The sequence below is a fragment of the Microcebus murinus genome, chromosome X, assembly GCF_040939455.1.
Source record: "Microcebus murinus isolate Inina chromosome X, M.murinus_Inina_mat1.0, whole genome shotgun sequence".
In the NCBI taxonomy this organism is placed as follows: Eukaryota; Metazoa; Chordata; class Mammalia; order Primates; family Cheirogaleidae; genus Microcebus; species Microcebus murinus.
Genome location: NC_134136.1, coordinates 125,041,856 through 125,062,714, shown reverse-complemented (window position 1 = coordinate 125,062,714; position 20,859 = coordinate 125,041,856).

The window sequence follows — 20,859 nt, the reverse complement described above, 5'->3', positions numbered from 1 at the left end:
AAAGTGCCTCCTATTCTGAAACCACGTTACCACATCTACTTAAATTTGCCATGAGGTCTTTCATTCCCCTTTCCCAAGCACGTATTAGGGAATACTTACTTTATAATTATTCCACTAGGGCTCAATTTGAGTGATGGCACTATGTGATATGGGTGTGATCTCACTAGTGGATTTATTTTGGGATGGCAGAGTAATGCAGGCTTTACTAGAGCCTATGGGAACAGAGAATTGATTTTCCAGTGGTGGAGAACATTGTGGAACCAGCACTATGGAACCAATTATAGAGACTGTAGGGAAGTCACCACCTGTTCATGTGTAGTCATATTTGGAAACTGATCACCTAAGAAAAACTTATTTCATGCAATTTCAACCTTGAATAATTAACAATTGACATGGGCATGTGAGTGTGAGGTTTTTGTGCAAGGGCAAAATTATATATTGCTAAGTGGTAGTAGTTCTGCAGGACATCTGGGCTACCTCTAAGAATGGCGAAAAATTATAATATACAAGTTAGTGATAGCTGAAAAGCATTTCTAAAAGGGCAATAGTGACAGGTGTTATCTTTCAAAGCAAATGTAAAATAATTAACATTTAGGTGAAAAGAAAGCTGATAATTCATTAAATATGTGGGAAGAGTTACTGAAGATGACCAGAAATTTCCAATTTTAAGTGAGTAATAGCAGAAGCCAGTGAGTTAGGCATGGGATGCGTTTGCCAATTTGGACAGTCTGAATTTAAAGTTCAAACTTCTGAGAGATAAAATGAAGCATAAATGAGGACAATTTGTTTACTGTGTGACCAGTTCAAGAACCAGAACACTGACTTCCTAGTACTTGAGGTTGGTACATGGGCCCCTGAGGGGAAAGACAGGTGTGGGGGAACCACTGGGATTCAGGCAGCCTTGACTGTCCTCCAGTCAATAGACATTAATCTTATCTTTTCATGCATGGAATCCATCAACCATATCTGAAAATGCCAAGTGTTAATGTCTGGATGAGGGCATGGCATCACCTGAGGGCATGAATATCTGAATGGGTACATGTGACATTTCAATGTCACTGAAAGACACCTGAATATGTGGGATCACTGGTTAGAATCTGACAGTATGGGGCTAGTATTTGTTTAGAGGATACAAGAATACTATATATATATATATATATATATATATATATATATATATATATATATCTCACATTTTCTTTATTCATTCATCTGTCAATGGACTTAGGTTGTTTCCATATCTTGGCAATTGTGAATAATGCAGCAATAGACATGGAGTGCAGATATTTCTTTGATTTCATTTCCTTTGGATATATATACACAGAAGTGGGATTGCTGGACCATATGGTGGTTCTGTTTTTAATTTTTTGAGAAACCTCTGTAATATTTCTCATAATGATTTTACCAATTTACATTCTCATCAATAGTGTACCAGGGTTCCAATGTTTCCACATTCTCACCTACAGTTGTTATCTTTTGACTTTTTGATAATAGTCATCCTAACAGGTGTGAGGTGATCTCTCATTGTGATTTTGACTTGCTTTACCTGATGATTAGTGATGCTTAGTGAGCATCATTTCATATACTTTAGCCATGTTTATGTCTTTGGAAAAATATCCAGTTCCTTTGCTTAATTTTTAATCAGCTTGTCTATTTATTTATTTTTAGTATTGAGTTGTAGGAGTTCCTTATATATTTCCAATTTTAACTCTTTATGAGACATATGTTTACAAATATTTTCTCTCAATCCATAAGCTGCCTTTTCATTTTGTTGGCTATTTCCGTTGCTGTGCAGAAACTTTTCAGTTTGATGTAGGACCACTTGTTTATTTGTGCTTTTGGAATGCTCTTTATTGTGTATACAAACATGATTTATTTTTGTATATGATTTTGTATCCTGCAGTTTAGTGAATTTATTTAGTAGTTCTTACAGTTTTTTGTTTAGTCTTTAAGGTTTAGGGTTTTCTATGTATATAATCATTTTATCTGCAAGTTGAGATAATTTTACTCTTTCCTTTCTGATTTGGATGCTTTTTATTTCTTTTCATTATCTACTTTCTCTGGCTAGTATTTCCACTATTATATTGAAAAGAAGTGGGGAGAGTGAGCATCCTTGTTTTGTACCAAATCTTAGAATGAAAGCTTTCAGGATTTCCACATTATGATGATAACTATGGAGTTTTGTTTTTTTTTTTTATTTCGGCATATTATAGGGGTACAGATTTTAAGGTTTCAATAAATGCCCATTTCCCCCCTTCCTCCCAGAAGTCTGAGTCTCCATCATGACCATCCCCCAGATGGTGCACATCTCACTCATTATGTATGTATATACCCACCCCCCTTCCCCCTCCCACCTGCCCAATACCCTATTACTGTAGTACCTATGTGTCCACTTAGGTGGACAGTTAATACCAGTTTGCTGGAGAATATATCTGGTGCTTGTTTTTCCATTCTTGGGATACTTCACTTAGTAGTATGGGTTCCAGCTCTAACCAGGAAAATATAAGATGTGGTATATCACCATTGTTTCTTAGAGCTGAATAGTACTCCATGGTATACATATACCACATTTTATTAATCCATTCTTGCATTGATGGGCACTTGGGCTGTTTCCACAGCCTTGCAATTATGAATTGTGCTGCTATAAACATTCGAGTGCAGGTGTCTTTTTTGTAGAGTGTCATTGGATCATTTGGGTGGATGCTCAGCAATGGGATTGCTGGATCAAATGGTAGATCCACTTGTATCGCTTTAAGGTATCTCCATATTGCTTTCCACAGAGGTTGAACTAGTTTGCAGTACCACCAGCAGTGTAGGAGTGTTCCTCTCTCTCCGCAACCATGCCAGCATTTATTGTTTGGAGATTTTTTGATAAAGGCCATTCTCACTGGGGTTAAGTGATATCTCACTGTGGTTTTGATTTGCATTTCCCTGATGATTAGAGATGTTGAGCATTTTTTCATATGTTTGTTGGCCATTCTTCTGTCTTCATTAGAAAAATTTCTGTTCAAGTTCTTTGCCCACTTTTTACTGGGGTTATTTGATTTTTTCTTCCTGATTTTCGTGAGTTCTAAGTATATTCTAGTTATCAGTCCCTTATCGGATGCATAGGATGCAAAAATTTTTTCCCATTCTGTTGGTTGTCTGTTTACTTTCATGACTATTTCTTTGGCTGTGCAGAAGCTTTGTAGTTTGATCATGTCCCATTTATTTATTTTTGTTGGTGCTGTGATTGCCTTTGGGGACTTCTTCATAAACTCTTTGCCCAGGCCAATGTCTGGGAGAGTGTCTCCAACTTTTTCCTCTAGAGTTCTAATAGTTTCATACCCTAGGTTTAAGTCTGTTATCCAGCGTGAGTTGGTTTTTGTGAGAGGTGAAAGGTGTGGGTCCTGTTTTAGCCTTCTGCAGGTGGCTATCCAGTTTTCCCAGCACCATTTATTGAAAAGGGATTCTTTTCCCCAGCGTATGTTTTTGTCTGCTTTGTCAAAGATGAGATGGCTATATGAGGATGGTTTTATATCAGGATTCTCACATCTGTTCCACTGGTCAATATTCCTATTTTTGTGCCAATACCATATTGATTTAATTACTACAGCTTTGTAGTATAGTTTGATGTGGCATATTAATAATGCCTCCCATTTTGTTTTTGTTGCCTAGAATTGCTCTTGATATTCGGGATCTTCTTTGGTTCCATACGAAGCGTAAAATTATTTTTTCTATATCTGTGAAGAATGCTGATGGGATTTTAATAGGTATTGCATTGAATCTGTAGATCAGTTTGGGTAGTATAGATATTTTGATGATATTGAGTCTGCCGATCCACGAGCATGGTATGGATTTCCATCTGTTTACATCCTCTGCTATTTCCTTCCTCAGTGTTTCATAGTTCTCCCTGTAGAGGTCTTTTACATCCTTGCTTAAGTATATTCCTAGGTACTTTAATTTCTTTGTTGCTATTCTGAAGGGAATTGAGTCTTTGATTTGGTTCTCAATTAGATTGTTGTTGGCGTATATGAATGCCTCTGATTTCTGTGTATTGATTTTGTATCCTGAGACTTTACTAAATTCATTTATCAGTTCCAGGAGTTTCTTGGTTGAATCCTTGGGGTTTTCTAGATACAATATCATATCGTCAGCAAACAGTGAAAGTTTGATCTCTTCTACTCCTATTTGGATACCTTTGATTCCATTTTCCTGTCTGATTGCTGTAGCCAAGAATTCCAGCACTATGTTGAACAGAAGTGGAGATAGTGGGCAGCCTTGTCTGGTTCCAGTTCTAAGTGGGAATGATTTCAATTTTTCCCAATTGAGTATGATGTTGGCTATGGGTCTGTCATATATGGCTTGTATCATTTTTAGGTATGTCCCTTCTATGCCTATTTTCTTAAGTGTTCGTATCATGAAAGGGTGTTGAATTTTGTCAAAAGCTTTTTCTGTATCTATTGAAAGAATCATGTGGTCTTTGTTTTTGCTTCTGTTTATGTGGTGAATTGCATTTATAGATTTATGTATGTTGAACCATCCCTGCATCCCTGGGATGAAGCCCACTTGGTCGTGGTGGATTATTTTTTTGATAAGTGTCTGGATTCGGTTAGCTAAGATTTTGTTGAAAATTTTTGCATCTATATTCATTAGGGATATTGGTCTGTAGTTTTCTTTTTTTGTTGCATCCTTTCCTGGCTTTGGTATCAGAGTAATATTTGCTTCATAAAAGGTGTCCGGGAGGTTTCGTTCTTCTCGATGTTGTGGAATAGTTTCTGCAAGATAGGTACTAGTTCTTCTTTGTAACTGTGGTAAAATTCAGGTGTGAAGCCATCTGGACCGGGACTTTTCTTTTTAGGGAGATTTTTAATTGCTGTTTCTATTTCAGCTCTTGAGATTGGTCTGTTCAGGGAATCTATTTCTTCCTGGTTGAGCCTAAGGAGGCTGTGTGTTTCTAGAAATTTGTCCATTTTCTCCACATTTTCTAGTTTGTGTGCATAAAGATTTTTGTAGTATTCATAAATTGTATCTTGTATCTCTTGGGGATCGGTTGTGATATCTCCTTTTTTAATCTTGATGGAGCTTATTAGAGATTTCTCTTTCCTGCTTTTCGTTAGCTTAGCCAATGGTGTGTCAATTTTGTTTATTTTTTCGAAGAACCAACTTTTTGTTTTATTAATCTCCTGAATAGCTTCCCTGTTTTCAATTTCATTTAGTTCTGATTTGATCTTGTTGATTTCACTTCTTCTGCTGGGTTTGGGGTTGGTCTGTTCTTCTTTTTCCAGCTCTTTGAGTCGTTTCATTAGATTGTCTATTTGTGATTCTCGTCTTTTGGTTATAGGCATTTATGGAGATAAACTTTCCTCTCAGAACTGCTTTAGCTGTGTCCCAGAGGAGTTGATAACTTGTCTCTCCATTGTCGTTTTCTTCATAGAATTTTTTAATTTCCCTCTTGATTTCTTCATTTACGAAGTAATCATTTAGTAGGAGGTGGTTTAATTTCCACGTTTTTGTGTAGAAATGTGAGTTACTGTTATGGTTGATATCTACTTTTATTCCACTGTGATCTGAGAAGGTACATGGTATGATTTCTATTTTTTTCAATTTCTTGAGATTTACTTTGTGTCCTAGGATATGGTCAATCTTAGAGAATGTCCTGTGAGCTGATGAGAAGAACGTATATTCAGTGGATTTTGGGTAGAATGTTCTGTAGATGTAAGTCAGACCCAATTGTTCTAGAGTTTTGTTTAAGTCCATTATTTCTTTATTAATTTTCTGTTTGGAGGATCTGTCTCGTGCCGTCAGTGGGGTGTTGAAATCTCCGGCGATTATGTAGTTGCTATTAATCCATTTGCTTACCTCCAGTAAGGTTTGCTTTAGGAATCTGCGTGCACCTAAGTTGGGTGCATATATATTTAAAATTGTTATCTCTTCTTGTTGGACTGTGCCCTTCACCATTATATAATGACCCTCTTTGTCTTTTACTACTTTTGTTGGTTTAAAAACTAAATCGTCTGAAATTAGAACTGCCACATCAGCCTTCTTTTGGCTTCTATTTGCTTGGAATATTGCTCTCCACCCTTTTATTTTTAGTCTATATGCATCCTTGCAGGTTAGATGTGTTTCCTGAAGACAGCATATACTTGGCCTGTATTTTCTTATCCATTCAGCCAGCCTATGTCTCTTGAGTGGAGAGTTTAAGCCATTCACATTTATTGAGAGAACTCATAGATAAGGTAGATTACTGTTCATTCTGTTGGGTTGGATGTTGTTGCTATGATTTCTGTCTTGAGCCATTGTAATATCTGGCCTTTAATATCTTTGAGTTTTGGTTGTTTTTATATTTGTGGGTTATTATTATGATGCTCCATGCGTAACAATGCTTTAAGTAGTTTTTGTAGGGCTGGTCTTGTCTTAGTGAATTCTCTGAGCCTTTGCTTGTCTGAGAATGTTTTTATTTCTCCATCATATACGAAGCTTAGTTTTGCAGGGAATAAGATTCTAGGCTGGGCATTGTTTTGTTTCAAAAGAGTGAGAATGGGGCCCCAGTCTCTCCTTGCTTATAAAGTCTCATTAGAGAAGTCTGATGTTATTCGAATTGGCTTTCCCTTGTATGTTACTTGCTTCTTTTGTCTTACAGCTCTTAGAAGGGCCTCTTTCGTTGATACTTTGGTCAGTCTGATGGCTGAATGTTGTGATGTCTTCCTGTTTGCGTTGTATCTCCCAGGGGTCCTCTGAGCTTCTTCAACTTGTATATCAAGATTTTGAGCAAGGCCCGGGAAATTTTCCTCTATTATATCTTCAAACAGCTTGTCCAACCCTTGTGTGTTGTCTTCTTCCCCTTCTGGTAACCCTATGACCCTCACATTAGGTTTCTTCACATAATCCCACAGCTCTTGTAAGCTTTGCTCTTTTTTCTTGTTTCTCTGCTCTATTTCTGTGACTGATTTGTTTAATTGGAGGGTGTTATCTTCAAGCTCTGAGATTCTTTCTTCTGTTTGATCTACCCTGTTCTTGAGACTTTCCACTGTATTTTGTAGTTCCTTGAATTGATTCTTCATTTCCAGGAGTTTGGTTACACTTTTCTTCATTGTGTCTTTTTCTTTTCCCATATCCTGGAGGCTTTTTGTGGTTTCTTTTGTTGGTTATTGAGTTGTTGTTGCAGCTGGGTGAGTGTTCTTATGATCCACATACGAAATTCCTCTTCTGTCATATTGGTTGCCTGATTTTGGTTGGTGTCTGTTTCTAGGGGGCTGGTGCTCCTCTTTGGGGGTGTGTTTTCCGTTTGGTTCTTCATATTTCCTGAGTTCTTTCGCTGATTTCTTTCCATGTCGATCAGTTGTTGTTTCTTTCCTTAGGTTATTGTTTGGGTATTCACACACCTTGTTTAGTTTCTGAGGCGTTAGGTGGTGTCCTTGCCGCTGGTCTCCAGGCTGCTCCGGTGGTCTCAGCCTCCAGTTCTCCTCCGCAACCTCCTCCCGTGGAGTCTCCCGGGGTCTCAGTACCCCTCCTTCTGGCCCATGTCCGCTGTATGCTCGTCTTCTTGCTTCTTTCCTCTAATTTCTGCCAGAATCTGTCTTTTCTGCTGAGACACTCTGTCTGGCGGTGTTATTCGTCTGCCATCTTGCTCCACCCCCAGGTAATGACTTTTTTAAATGGTGGTAAATCAGATTATTAGTTGAGGAGATCCCAGTCCTGACCCCTGAGGTAGCTCCACAGAATGAAGTCTGATTGAAGAATAACTTTGTAACTCTTGGCTTATCTGTTCAGGTAGCTGCAACAGATGGACCTGTGCCCTTAAGGATGCTGATTAATACTCAGGGGCAAAAAGCATGTGTCGCTCTCTAAGCCAGCATTTCAGCCATGTGTTGGGTCTCCCCTAAACTATGGAGTTTTTATATATATCCTTTATTGTGTTGAGGTCAGTTTCTTATGTACCTCTTTTGTTGAGTTTTAATCATTAATGGATGTTGAACTTTGTCAAATGTATTTTCTGTGTGTATTCAGATGATCATGTGGATTTTTTTCTTTCATGTTCTTAATGGATTGTATCACAATGATTGACTTGTGTATATTGAACCATCCTCATATCCCAGGAATAAATCCCACTTGGTGATGGAGTACGTTCATTTTAATGTGCTTTTGAATTACATTTTCTAGTATTTTATTGAGGAATTTCACATTTATGTTCATCAGGGATATTGGCTGATAGTTCCTTTTCTTGTAGTGTCTTTGATTTTGGAATCAGAGTGATACTAGCCTCCTAGAATAAGTTTGCAAGTCTTCCCTCTTCTTCTATTTTTAGGAAGAGTTTTAGATGGATTAGTATTAATTAATCTTTGACTATTTGGTGGAATTCAGTTGTGAGTTGTCTGGGCTTGGGCTTTGTTTAATAGAAGATTCTTGATTCCTGAATCAGTTTCTGTATTTGTTATTTTGTTATTTGTTCATGCTTTTTATTTCTTCATAATTCAATTTTGATAAGTTGTATGTTTCCAGTAATTTATTCATTTCTTCTAGGTTATTCAGTTTGTTTGTATATAATTGCTCATAGTAGTCTTTTATGATCCATTTTATTTCTGAGGTGTCTTAATTTGTGCTGCTATAACAGAATATCTGAGACTGAGTAATTTATGAAGAAGAGAAATTTATTTCTCACGGTTATGGAGGCTGCAAAATCCAAAATCAACGTGCTGGTACATTCAGTGTCTGGTGCAGTGTCTGGTAAGGGCTGCTGTCTGCTTCCGAGATGGTGCCTTGTGCTGCATCCTCCAGAAGGGATGAATGCTGTCTTCAAATGGTGAAAGGAACAGAAGGGTAAAAAATGCCAAAAGCTGCATAGAAGCCTCATTTATAGTAGTGTTAGTCCCATTAGTGTGGGAAAAGCCCTTATGATCTAATCACCTCTTAAAGGCCCCACCTTAATACTATTTAATTAAAGGTTAATTTTCAATGTAAATTTTGGAGGAGTGGGATGGTTAATATCATGTATCAACTTGGCTGGATTGTGGAATGCCTAAATGGTTAGTGAAACACTGTTTTGGGGGGTATCTCTAAAGATGTTTCCAGAGGAGAGCGATGTGTGAATTAGTGTCCTGGGAAAGGAAGACTCACCCTCAATGTAGGTGGGCACCATCCAGTTGGCTGGGGCCACAACTAGAACAAAGCAAGCAGAAGAAGGGGAATATTCAGCTTGCTGTGGCTTCCATTCTCTGTCCCTTCCAGAGCAGAAGGCCTTTCTTTCCTCCTGCCCTTGAATGTCAGATTCCAGGTTCTTTGGTTTTTGGACTTTAGGACTTGCAGCACTGGCCTCCTATGGGCTCTCAAGCCTTCAGCCTGAGACAGGGGGCAACACTATTGGCTTCCCTGGTTCTGAGGCTTTCAGACTTGGACTAAACCACACTACCAGTTCTCTGATCTTCCAGCTTGCAAATGGCCTATCATGGGACTTCACCTTTGTGATTGTGTGATCCAATTCTCCCTAATAAGTTTCCTTTCATATTTATCTTATTGGTTCTATCTTCTGGATAACCTTGACTAATACAAGAGGACACAAACATTCAAACCATAGTGTAAGGCATCAGTTGTAACATATCCTTTTTCAGTTCTGATTTTTAAATATTTGAGTCTTCTCTTTTTTTCTTAATTAGTCTAGCTAAGGGATTGTTGAGTTTATCTTTTCAAAAACCCAACTTTTTAAAATTTTAGAATATTATGGGGGTACAAGCGTTTTGGGTACATAAATTGCTTTTGTACAGTTTGAGTCAAAATTATAAGTATGTCCATCCCCCAGATAGTGTGCATTGTACCCATTAGGTGTGAATTTACCTATTCCCTTCTCTCCCCTCTCCTCCCACTTGCTTGATTTCTGATGAGTCTTATTTCCATATGTGTACATGAGTATTGATCAATTAGTTCCAATTTGATGGTGAGTGCATGTGGTGTTTGTCTTCTCATTCTCATGATACTTCACTTAGAAGAATTGTCTCCAGTTCCATCCAGGTTAATACAAGAGGTGTTAGTTCACCATTTTTATGGCTGAGTAGTACTCCATGGCACATATATACCACATTTTATTAATCTACTCATATATTGATGGACACTTGGGTTGTTTCCACATCTTTGCAATTGTGAATTGTGCTGCTATAAACATTCAAGTGCATGTGTCTTTTTAATAGGATGTCTTTTATTCCTTTGGGTAAAAAAACACAACTCTTAGTTTTGTTGAGTTTTCTATTTTAAAAAATTCTCTATTTGATTTAGTTCTGTTCTAATCTTTATTATTTTCTTCCTTCTGCTAACTTTGGGCTTACTCTGTTGTTCTTTTTCTAAGTCCTTGAGTTGGACAGTTAGGGTGCTTTTTTTTTAGAGCTTTCTTCTTTTTTAATGTGGGTATTTGTCAATATAAACTTCCCTTTTAGAACTACTTTAACTGCATTCCAAAGGCTTTGGTATGTTCTGCTTTTGTTTGCATTTCTCTTGAGATACTTCAAAAATTTTCTTTTGATTTCCTCTTTGACCCAATGGTTGCTCACGAGTGTTTTGTTTAGGTTCCATGGATGTATATTTTCTGTTTTCTTTCTGTTATTTATTTCTAGATTCCATTGTGATTGAAAGAGATACTTGGAGTGATTTTTGTTTTCTTAAATTTGTTAAGATGTGTTCTTTATAATAGAATGTCTTATGCTCTTTTGGGTAGATTCCCAACAATGCTATTGCTGGGTCAAATGGTATTTCTATATCTAGCTCTTTGAGGTATCTCCAAATTCTTTTCCACAGAGTTTGCACTAATTTGCAGTCCTACCAGCAGTGTAAGAGTGTTCCTGTCTCTCCGCATCCTCTCCAGCATTTGTTGCTTTGGGATATCTTTATACAAGCCATTCTCACTGGTGTTTATGGCAGCACAATTCACTATTGCAAGATCATGGAAACAACCCAAGTGTCCGTCAATTCATGAGCAGATAATTAAAATGTGGTATATGCTCACAATGGAATATTACTCAATCCTAAGAAATGACAATGAGCTAGCACCGTTCATGCTATCCTGGATTAAGCTTAAGCCCGTTATCCAAAGTGAGACAACACAAGATCAAGAAAATGGGCTCCACATCTACTCGCCATCAAATCAGTACTGACTGATTAAAACTATGGTGCTCAAATGGTGGTAGTGTTCACCAGAGGTTTTTTTTGGGGGGGGGATACACATCTTAGGGGCGTGGCAAGCATTGTGTGTGTGAGGGAAGGGAATACCTCTAACCCTTCCTAGGGAGAGGCAAATATATACAATGTAACCAAAAGGTCAAAAAAGGAAACAAAAAACTTTTATCGGGTGGTGGGCAGATGGGAAGGGGGAGGAGGGGAAGGATATATACTTACATAATAGGTGCGGTGCGCACCACCTGGGGGTTGGACAAGCTTGATGCTTTGGCAAGATGGCAGGCGGGGGGAGGAATGGTAGGGTCAATATATGTAACCCTAACAACATTTGTACCCCCATAATATGATAAAATAAAAGGAAAAAAGAAAGAAACATCTATTTGAAGAAATCAGAGAACTATCAGGGAAGACAGAATTTAACATCCAAGATTCAAGAGAGAAGGGAAGTACATTGCTTTTTTCCCTTGAATTATGTGAAAATTGCTAAGCAACAGAGGGCTAAAAGGGCAAGAGGTGCAGTGTAGATTAGGGGACATTAGGCTGAAGAGATGAGCAGGGAGGTCTGCAAAGCTTCAGTGAATGCCAAGGAAGAATGACCCTGGTAATCACTTAAGAATTTGATTTTGGACCCATGGAGGACTGCAGCCTAAAAAAAAGGGCCAACCCAGGCCTAAATCAGCCTTCACTAAGACTAAAATCAGCTTTGAATTGATACAATACAATGTGGGATGAAGGTAATGTATTTCTATTCTAAGTGTTGCCAAAAAGAAATGAAAATTATCTTTGAAGAAAGATAAAATCATTTGTATCCCTAAATTAGCCCATATATTAATATAATGTATGGGAAACCAAATTTACCAGGCATACTAGGACACAGGAAAAAATATATTATTAGGAAAGCATGTACAATACTTTACACTGAAGGACTATTTTTAAGGGCAAAGAAATGGGGAAAAAAGCCTTAAAAGCCAACTGTTGGATCACTGGTCAAATTAACTGTATTAACCCACTTAAGGAAGTACTATGCAGGTATATAAAGGATATCTTTTTATACCTCTATGGAATTGTACCAAAATATCACATATACCCAATATATTTGTACAATCATTATACATTAAATTAAAAAATAACAAAAATTTTTAATAAAAGTACATATTGCATGGTTTAATTCACCACCAAAATATGTAAAAAAGAAATCTTACCTAATAAAAAGTTTACAAAAAAATGTTTACAAAGAAGTGACAGGGATAGAAACTATACATCTCTGTCATATCTTGATTTTTTCATTTACCTTTGGAAACTTGTATATATTTTATCTATTTACAAGATACAATTTAATAAAAAACAATACTTAAATATCAAAAGGTATGTGAAATAAAGCAGCCAAATTCTATATTGAATTGATGATCACACCAAAAGAAACTATTTCAAGTGACTTTAAAGTACAGTAATTTAACTATACTTATCTAGTAGTATCTACTCAGGGCACACAAACCAAAAACACAAAACAGAAAAACAACAAAAAAAAAACCTCAAACTGTTTTTAGTAATCATGCTGTCATTTGAAATACTTTTTTTGTTATTCAAAGAAATTGTATGTGTATTGTGTAACAAAGAAAATTAAAAATTATGTTGGTGCCATCAGTAAAAAAAAGAAAAGATGTGTTCTGTGACCTAATATGTGATTTATCCTGGAGAATGTTCCATGTGCGATTGAGAAGAATGTGTATTCTTTGAGAAGAATGTGTATTCTTCTGCTATTGGTTGGGAAAGTTCTGCTTATATCTGTTAAATCCAATTGGTCTAGTGTTGTTCAAGGCAGTTATTTTTACTGATTTCTCTTGCTGGATGAATTATTTATTATTGTAAATGGGATATTGAAGTCTCCTACTATTGTATGGCTGTCAATTTCTGTCTTCAGATCTGTCAATATTTGTTTTACATATTTAGATATTCTCATGTAGGGTGTGTATATATTTACAATAAATCTTCCTATTGACCTTTATCATTCTCCAATGAGTTATTTGCCTCTAAAGAAAGTATTAGACTTAAAATCTATTTTGTCTGATCTAAGTATAGCCACTCCTGCTTTCTTTCAGGTATTATTTTCATGAAATGTCTTTTGCATCCCTTCACTTTCAGCCAATATGTGTCTTTCAATCTAAATTAAATCTCCTGTAGTCAGCATATGACTGGATTCTGTTTTTTTTATCCACTCAGCCACTCTATACCTTCTGATCAGTGAGTTTAATCCATTTTTATTTATGTAATTATTGATAAGTGAGGGCTTACTATTGCAATCGTGTTGTTTTCTATCTCTTTTGCAGTTTTGTCCCTCTCTTTCTCTCTTGCTGTCTTCCTTTGTAGTTTGATAAATTTTTGTAGTTATTTACTTCAATTCTTTTCTTTTTATCTTTCATGTATTTATTATAGTTTTTTTTCTCTATGGTTAGTTCAAGGCTTGAATAAGATATCTCATAGTTATATACTTTTCATTAAATTGATAGCAACTTAACTTCAATTGTATACAAAAACACTACACCTTTACCCCACTGCATATATACTTTGTGTCCTTGTAGTCAGAATTTACTTCTTTTTATACTATATATCCACTAACCAATTTTTATCTTTAAACTTTTATATTAGCGTTAAAAGATTAGATGACAATATGAGGATGCTTTTATATCTGGGTTCTCGGTCCTGTTCCAAAGGTGTATATCTCTGTTCTTGTGCCAGTACCATGCCATTTTGCTCATTGTAGCCTTGAAGACTTGCAGACTGATGCTTTCCAATTTGTTCTTTTTACTTAAGATTGCTTTGGCTATTCGAGGTCTTCTCTGGTTCCAGATGAAACGTAGAATTATTTTTTCTAGATGTGTAAAGAATGATGATGGTATTTTGATAGGGATTGTGTTAATTCTATAGATCACTTTAGGTAGTATGGACATTTTAACAATATTGTTTCTGCCAATCCATGAGCATGGTAGGGATTTCCATCTGTTTGCATCTTCTACAATTTCTTTTCTCAGTGTTTCATAGTTCTCCCTATATAGGTCTCTGACCTCCTTAATTAAATATATGCCTATGTATTTAATTTTCTTTGATGCTATTGTGAAAGGTGCTGCATCTTTGATCTTATTTTTGGCTTGACTGTTACTGGCATATATGAATGCCTCTGATTTTTGTGCATTAATCCTGTATTCTAAGACTTTACTGAATTCATTTATCAATTCCAGGAGTCTCTTGGTTGAATTTCTGGGATTTTCTAGATGTAATATCATATCATCAGCAAAGAGTGAGAGTTTGACCTCTTCTGCCCCCATTTGGACACCCTTCATTCCCCTCTCTTGTCTGTTTGCTCTGGCAAGGACTTTCAGCACTATGTTGAATAGAAGTGGAGACAGTGGCCAACCTTGTCTTGTTCCAGTTCCAAGCAGGAATGCTTTTAATTTTTCCCCATTCAGTATGATATTGGCTGTGGGTTTATCATAAATTGCCTTTATAATTTTAAGGTATGTCCCATCTATGCCTATTTTGTTAAGAGTTTTTATCATAAAAGTGTGCTGGATTTTGTCAAATGCTCTTCCTACATCTATTGCAAGAATCATATGGTCTTTGTTCTTACTTTCATTTATATGGTGAACTACATTTATAGATTTATGTATATTGAACCAGCCTTGCATCTCTGGTATAAAGCCCACCTGGTCATGGTGAATTATTTTTTTGATTTTCTGTTGGATTTGGTTTGCTAAGATTTTCTTGAGGATTTTTGCATCTATATTAATAAGGGATATTGGTTTGTAGTTTTCTTTTTTTGTTGTGTCCTTTCCTGATTTTGGTATCGAGGTGATATTGGCTTCATAGAATGAGTTGGGGAGGATATCATCCTTCTCAGTGTTGTGGAATAATTTCTGTGGTATAGGTATGTGTTCTTCTTCATAAGTTTGATAAAACTCAGGTGTGAACCCATCTGGTTCAGGACTTTTTTTCTTGTTAGAAGATTTTTAATTGCTGCTCCAATTTCTGTGCTTGAAATTGGTCTGTTCAGGAATTATGTTTCATCCTGATTGAACCTAGGAAGGTTGGGTGTTTTGAAGTATTTGTCCATTTCCTCCACATTTTGTAGTTTTGGGGCATATAGATTTTTAGTATTCAAAAATAATGTTTTGTATTTCTGTGATGTCTGTAGTGACTACTCTTTTTTCATTTCTGATTGAGTTTATTAGAGTCCTTTCGTTTCTACTTCTTGTCCATCTAGCAAGAAGGCTGTCAATTTTGTTCATATTTTTGAAAAAACAACTTTTGGTTATATTAATCTAATGAATAATTCTTTTGTTCTCAATCTCATTTAGTTCTCCTCTGATCTTAGCTATTTCTTTCCTTCTGCTACATTTAGAATTAAATTGCTCTTCTTTTGCAGTTCCTTGAGATGGTTTATTAGTTTGTTGGTTTGTGAGCTTTCTGTCTTTTGAATGTGATTATTTAATGTTATTTGCTTTCTTCTCAGGAATGCTTTTGCTATATCCCACAGATTGTTTTTTCTTTTTTTTCTTTTTATTTTGGCATATTATGGGGGTAGAGATTTTAAGGTTTCAATAAATGCCCATTTCCACGCCTCACCCCACAAGTCTGAGTCTCCATCATGACCATCCCCCAGATGGTGCACATCTCACTCATTATGTATGTATATACCTGCCCCCTTCCCCCCTCCCACCTACCCAATACCCTATTACTGTAGTACCTATGTGTCCACTTAGGTGCTGTTCAGTTAATACCAATTTGCCGGTGAGTATATGTGGTGCTTGTTTTTCCATTCTTGGGATACTTCACTTAGTAGTATGGGTTCCAGCTCTAACCAGGAAAATATCAGATGTGCTATGTCACCATTGTTTCTAAGAGCTGAATAGTACTCCATGGTATACATATACCACATTTTATTAATCCATTCTTGGATTGATGGGCACTTGGGCTGTTTCCACAGCCTTGCAATTATGAACTGTGCTGCTATAAACATTCGAGTGCAGGTGTCTTTTTTGTAGAGTGTCATTGGATCATTTGGGGAGATGCCCAGCAATGGGATTGCTGGATCAAATGGTAGATTCACTTGTATCGCTTTAAGGTATCTCCATATTGCTTTCCACAGAGGTTGAACTAGTTTGCAGTCCCACCAGCAGTGTAGGAGTGTTCCTCTCTCTCCGCAACCACGCCAGCATTTATTGTTTGGAGATTTTTTGATAAAGGCCATTCTCACTGGGGTTAAGTGATATCTCATTGTGGTTTTGATTTGCATTTCCCTGATGATTAGAGATGTTGAGCATTTCTTCATATGTTTGTTGGCCATTCTTCTGTCTTCTTTAAAAAAGTTTCTGTTCAAGTCCTTTGCCCACTTTTTAATGGGGTTATTTGATTTTTTCTTCCTGATTTTCATGAGTTCTAAGTATATTCTAGTTATCAGTCCCTTATCGGATGCATAGGATGCAAAAATTTTCTCCCATTCTGTAGGTTGTCTGTTTACTTTCATGACTATATCTTTGGCTGTGCAGAAGCTTTGTAGTTTGATCATGTCCCATTTATTTATTTTTGTTGGTGCTGTGATTGCCTTTGGGGACTTCTTCATAAACTCTTTGCCCAGGCCAATGTCTAGGAGAGTATTTCCAAATTTTTCCTCTAGAGTTCTAATAGTTTCATACCTTAGGGTTAAGTCTGTTATCCAGCGTGAGTTGATTTTTGTGAGAAGTGAAAGGTGTGGGTCCAGGATTAGCCTTCTACAGGTGGCTACCCATTTTTCCCAGCACCATTTATTGAAAAGGGATTCTTTTGCCCAGCGTATATTTTTATCTGCTTTGTCAAAGATTAAATGGCTATATGAGGATGGTTTTATATCAGGATTCTCACATTTGTTCCACTGGTCAATATTCCTATTTTTGTGCCAATACCATATTGATTTAATTACTACAGCTTTGTACTATAGTTTGATATCTGGCATGTTAATACCTCCCATTTTGTTTTTGTTGCCTGGAATTACCTTTGATATTCGGGGTATTTTTGGTTCCATACGAAGCGTGAAATTATTTTTTCTATATCTGTGAAGAATGCTGAAGGGATTTTAATAGGTATTGTATTGAATCTGTAGATCAGTTTGGGTAGTATAGACATTTTGATGATATTGAGTCTACTGATCCACGAGCATGGTATGGATTTCCATCTGTTTACATCCTCTGCTATTTCCATCCTCAGTGTTTCATAGTTCTCCCTGTAGAGGTCTTTTACCTCCTTGGTTAAGTATATTCCTAGGTACTTTAATTTCTTTGTTGCTATTGTGAAGGGAATTGAGTCTTTGATTTGGTTCTTAGTTAGATTGTTGTTGCCGTATATGAATGCCTCTGATTTCTGTGTATTGATTTTCTATCCTGAGACAGTACTAAATTGATTGATCAGTTCCAGGAGTTACTTGGTTGAATCTTTGGGGTTTTCTAGATACAATATCATACCATCAGCAAACAGTGAAAGTTTGATCTCTTCTGTCCCTATTTGGATACTTTGATTCCATTTTCCTGTCTGATTGCTGTAGCCAAGACTTCCAGCACTATGTTGAACAGAAGTGGAGATAGTGGGCAGCCTTTTCTGGTTCCAGTTTTAAGTGGGAATGGTTTCAATTTTTCCCCATTCAGTATGATGTTGGCTATGGGTCTGTCATATATGGCTTGTATCATTTTTAGGTATGTCCCTTCTATGCCTATTTTCTTAAGTGTTCATTTCATGAAAAGGTGTTGAATTTTGTCAAAAGCTTTTTCTGCATCTATTGAAAGAATCATGTGGTCTTTGTTTTTGCTTCTGTTTATGTGGTGAATTGCATTTATAGATTTATGTATGTTGAACCATCCCTGCATCCCCGGGATGAAGCCCACTTGATCATGGTGAATTATTTTTTTGATAAGTGTCTGGATTCGGTTAGCTAAGATGTTGTTGAAAATTTTTGCATCTATATTCATTAGGGATATTGGTCTGTAGTTTTCTTTTTTTGTTGCATCCTTTCCTGGCTTTGGTATCAGAGTAATATTCGCTTCATAAAAGGTGTCTGGGAGGTTTCCGTTCTTCTCGATGTTGTGAAATAATTTCTGCAAGATAGGTACTAGTTCTTCTTTGTAAGTGTGGTAAAATTCGGGTGTGAAGCCATCTGGACCGGGATTTTTCTTTTTAGGGAGATTTTTAATTGCTGTTTGTATTTTAGCTGTTGAGATTGGTCTGTTCAGGGAATCTATTTCTTCCTGGTTGAGCCCAGGGAGGCTGTGTGTTTCTAGAAATTTGTCCATTTCCTCCACATTTTCCAGTTTGTGTGCATAAAGATTTTTGTAGTATTCATAAATTGTATCTTGTATCTCTGTGGGTTGTGATATCTCAGTTGTGATATCTCCTTTTTTATTCCTGATGGAGCTTATTAGAGATTTCTCTTTTTTGCTTTTCGTTAGCTTAGCCAATGGCGTGTCAATTTTGTTTATTTTTTCAAAGAACCAACTTTTTGTTTTATTAATCGCCTGAATAGCTTCCCTGTTTTCAATTTCATTTAGTTCTGATTTGATCTTGTTGATTTCACTTCTTCTGCTGGGTTTGGGGTTGGTCTGTTCTTCCTTTTCCAGCTCTTTGAGTCGTTTCATTAGATTGTCTATTTGTGATCTTCTTGTCTTTTGGTTACAGGCCTTTATGGAGATAAACTTTCCTCTCAGAACTGCGTTAGCTGTGTCCCAGAGAAGTTGATAACTTGTCTCTCTATTGTCGTTTTCTTCATAGAATTTTTTTATTTTCGTCTTGATTTCTTCATTTAGGAAGTAATCATTTAGTAGGAGGTTGTTTAATTTCCATGTTTTTGTGTAGAAATGTGAGTTTCTGTTAGGGTTGATTTTGACTTTTATTCCACTGTGATCTGAGAAGGTACATGGTATGATTTCTATTTTTTTAAATTTCTAGAGATTTACTTTGAGTCCTAGGATATAGTCGATCTTAGAGAATGTCCCGTGAGCTGATGAGAAGAACGTATATTCAGTGGATTTTGGGTAGAATGTTCTGTAAATGTCAGTCAGACCCAATTGTTCTAGAGTTTTGTTTAAGTCCATTATTTCTTTATTAATTTTCTGTTTGGAGGATCTGTTTCATGCCATCAGTGGGGTGTTGAAATCTCTGGTAATTATGGAGTTGCTATTAATCCATTTGCTTAGATCCAGTAAGGTTCCCTTTATGAAACTGGGTGCACCTAAGTTGGGTGCATATATATTTAAAATTGTTATCTCTTCCTGTTGAACTGAGCCCTTCACCATTATATAATGACCCTCTTTGTTTTTCACTACTTTTGTTGGTTTAAAAACTAAATCGTCTCAAATTAGAACTGCCACACCAGCCTTCTTTTGGCTTCTATTTGCTTGGAATATTGCTCTCCACCCTTTTATTTTTAGTCTATATTCATCCTTGAAGGTTAGATGTGTTTTCTGAAGACAGCATATACTTGGCCTGTATTTTCTTATCCATTCAGCCAGCCTATGTCTCTTGAGTGGAGAGTTTAAGCCATTCACATTTATTGAGAGAACTGATAGATAAGGTAGATTACTGTTCATTCTGTTGGGTTGGATGTTGTTGCTATGGTTTCTCTCTTAAGCCATTGTAGTATCTGGCCTTTAATACCTTTGGATTTTGGTTGTTTTTATATTCGTGGGTTATTATTATGATGTTCCGTGCGTAACGCTGCTTTAAGTAGTTCTTGTAGGGCTGCTCTTGTCTTGGTGAATTCTCTGAGCCTTTGCTTGTCTGAGAATGTTTTTATTTCTCCTTCATATACGAAGCTTAGTTTTGCAGTTAATAATATTCTAGGCTGGGCATTGTTTTGTTTCAAAAGAGTGAGAATGGGGCCCCAGTCTCTCCTTGCTTGTAAAGTCTCATTAGAGAAGTCTGATGTTATTTGAATTGGCTTTCCCTTGTATGTTACTTACTTCTTTTGTCTTACAGCTCTTAGAAGGGCCTCTTTAGTTGATACTTTGGTCAGTCTGATGACTGCGTGTTGTGATGTCTTCCTGTTTACGTTGAATCTCCCAGGGATCCTCGGAGCTTCTTGAACTTGTATATCAAGATTTTGAGCAAGGCCTGGGAAATTTTCTTCTATTATATCTTTAAACAGCTTGTCCAACCCTTGAGTGTTTTCTTCTTCCCCTTCTGGTAACCCTATGACCCTCACAATAGGTTTCTTCACATAATCCCACAGCTCTTGTAGGCTTTGCTCTTTTTTCTTGTTTCTCTGCTCTATTTCTGTGACTGATTTATTTAATTAGAGGGTGTTATCTTCAATCTGCAAGCCACCAGACCTCCGCGGACTGTGATGCCGGCAGGGTGGTTCCCTGCACAGGATCGTCACCTGGGCTGCCGCACGGCCTCCTCCTGGGAGGAGGGTTGCCCTCTAGGATGCTGATCTGCTCCTGGAGGCACACACACCTCAGTAGGCTGTTCACGTATAACCCTCAGTGCAATGCTAGCCCTCGGTGCAGGGGATCTGGTCTGCAGGTCCGACCTCTGGGTCCCAGAGTTCAAACTTTATCCCCACCAGGGAGAGGAGTTCTGGTCCCAATTTACCCACAGGGAGCCCAAGCTGGGTCTATGTCTCTCAGCCTCTGAGTCAGCACCGTTCTCCTGGGAACACCGTGCCAGCAGCACCTGGGAGAGCTGGCGGGTAGGGAGCTC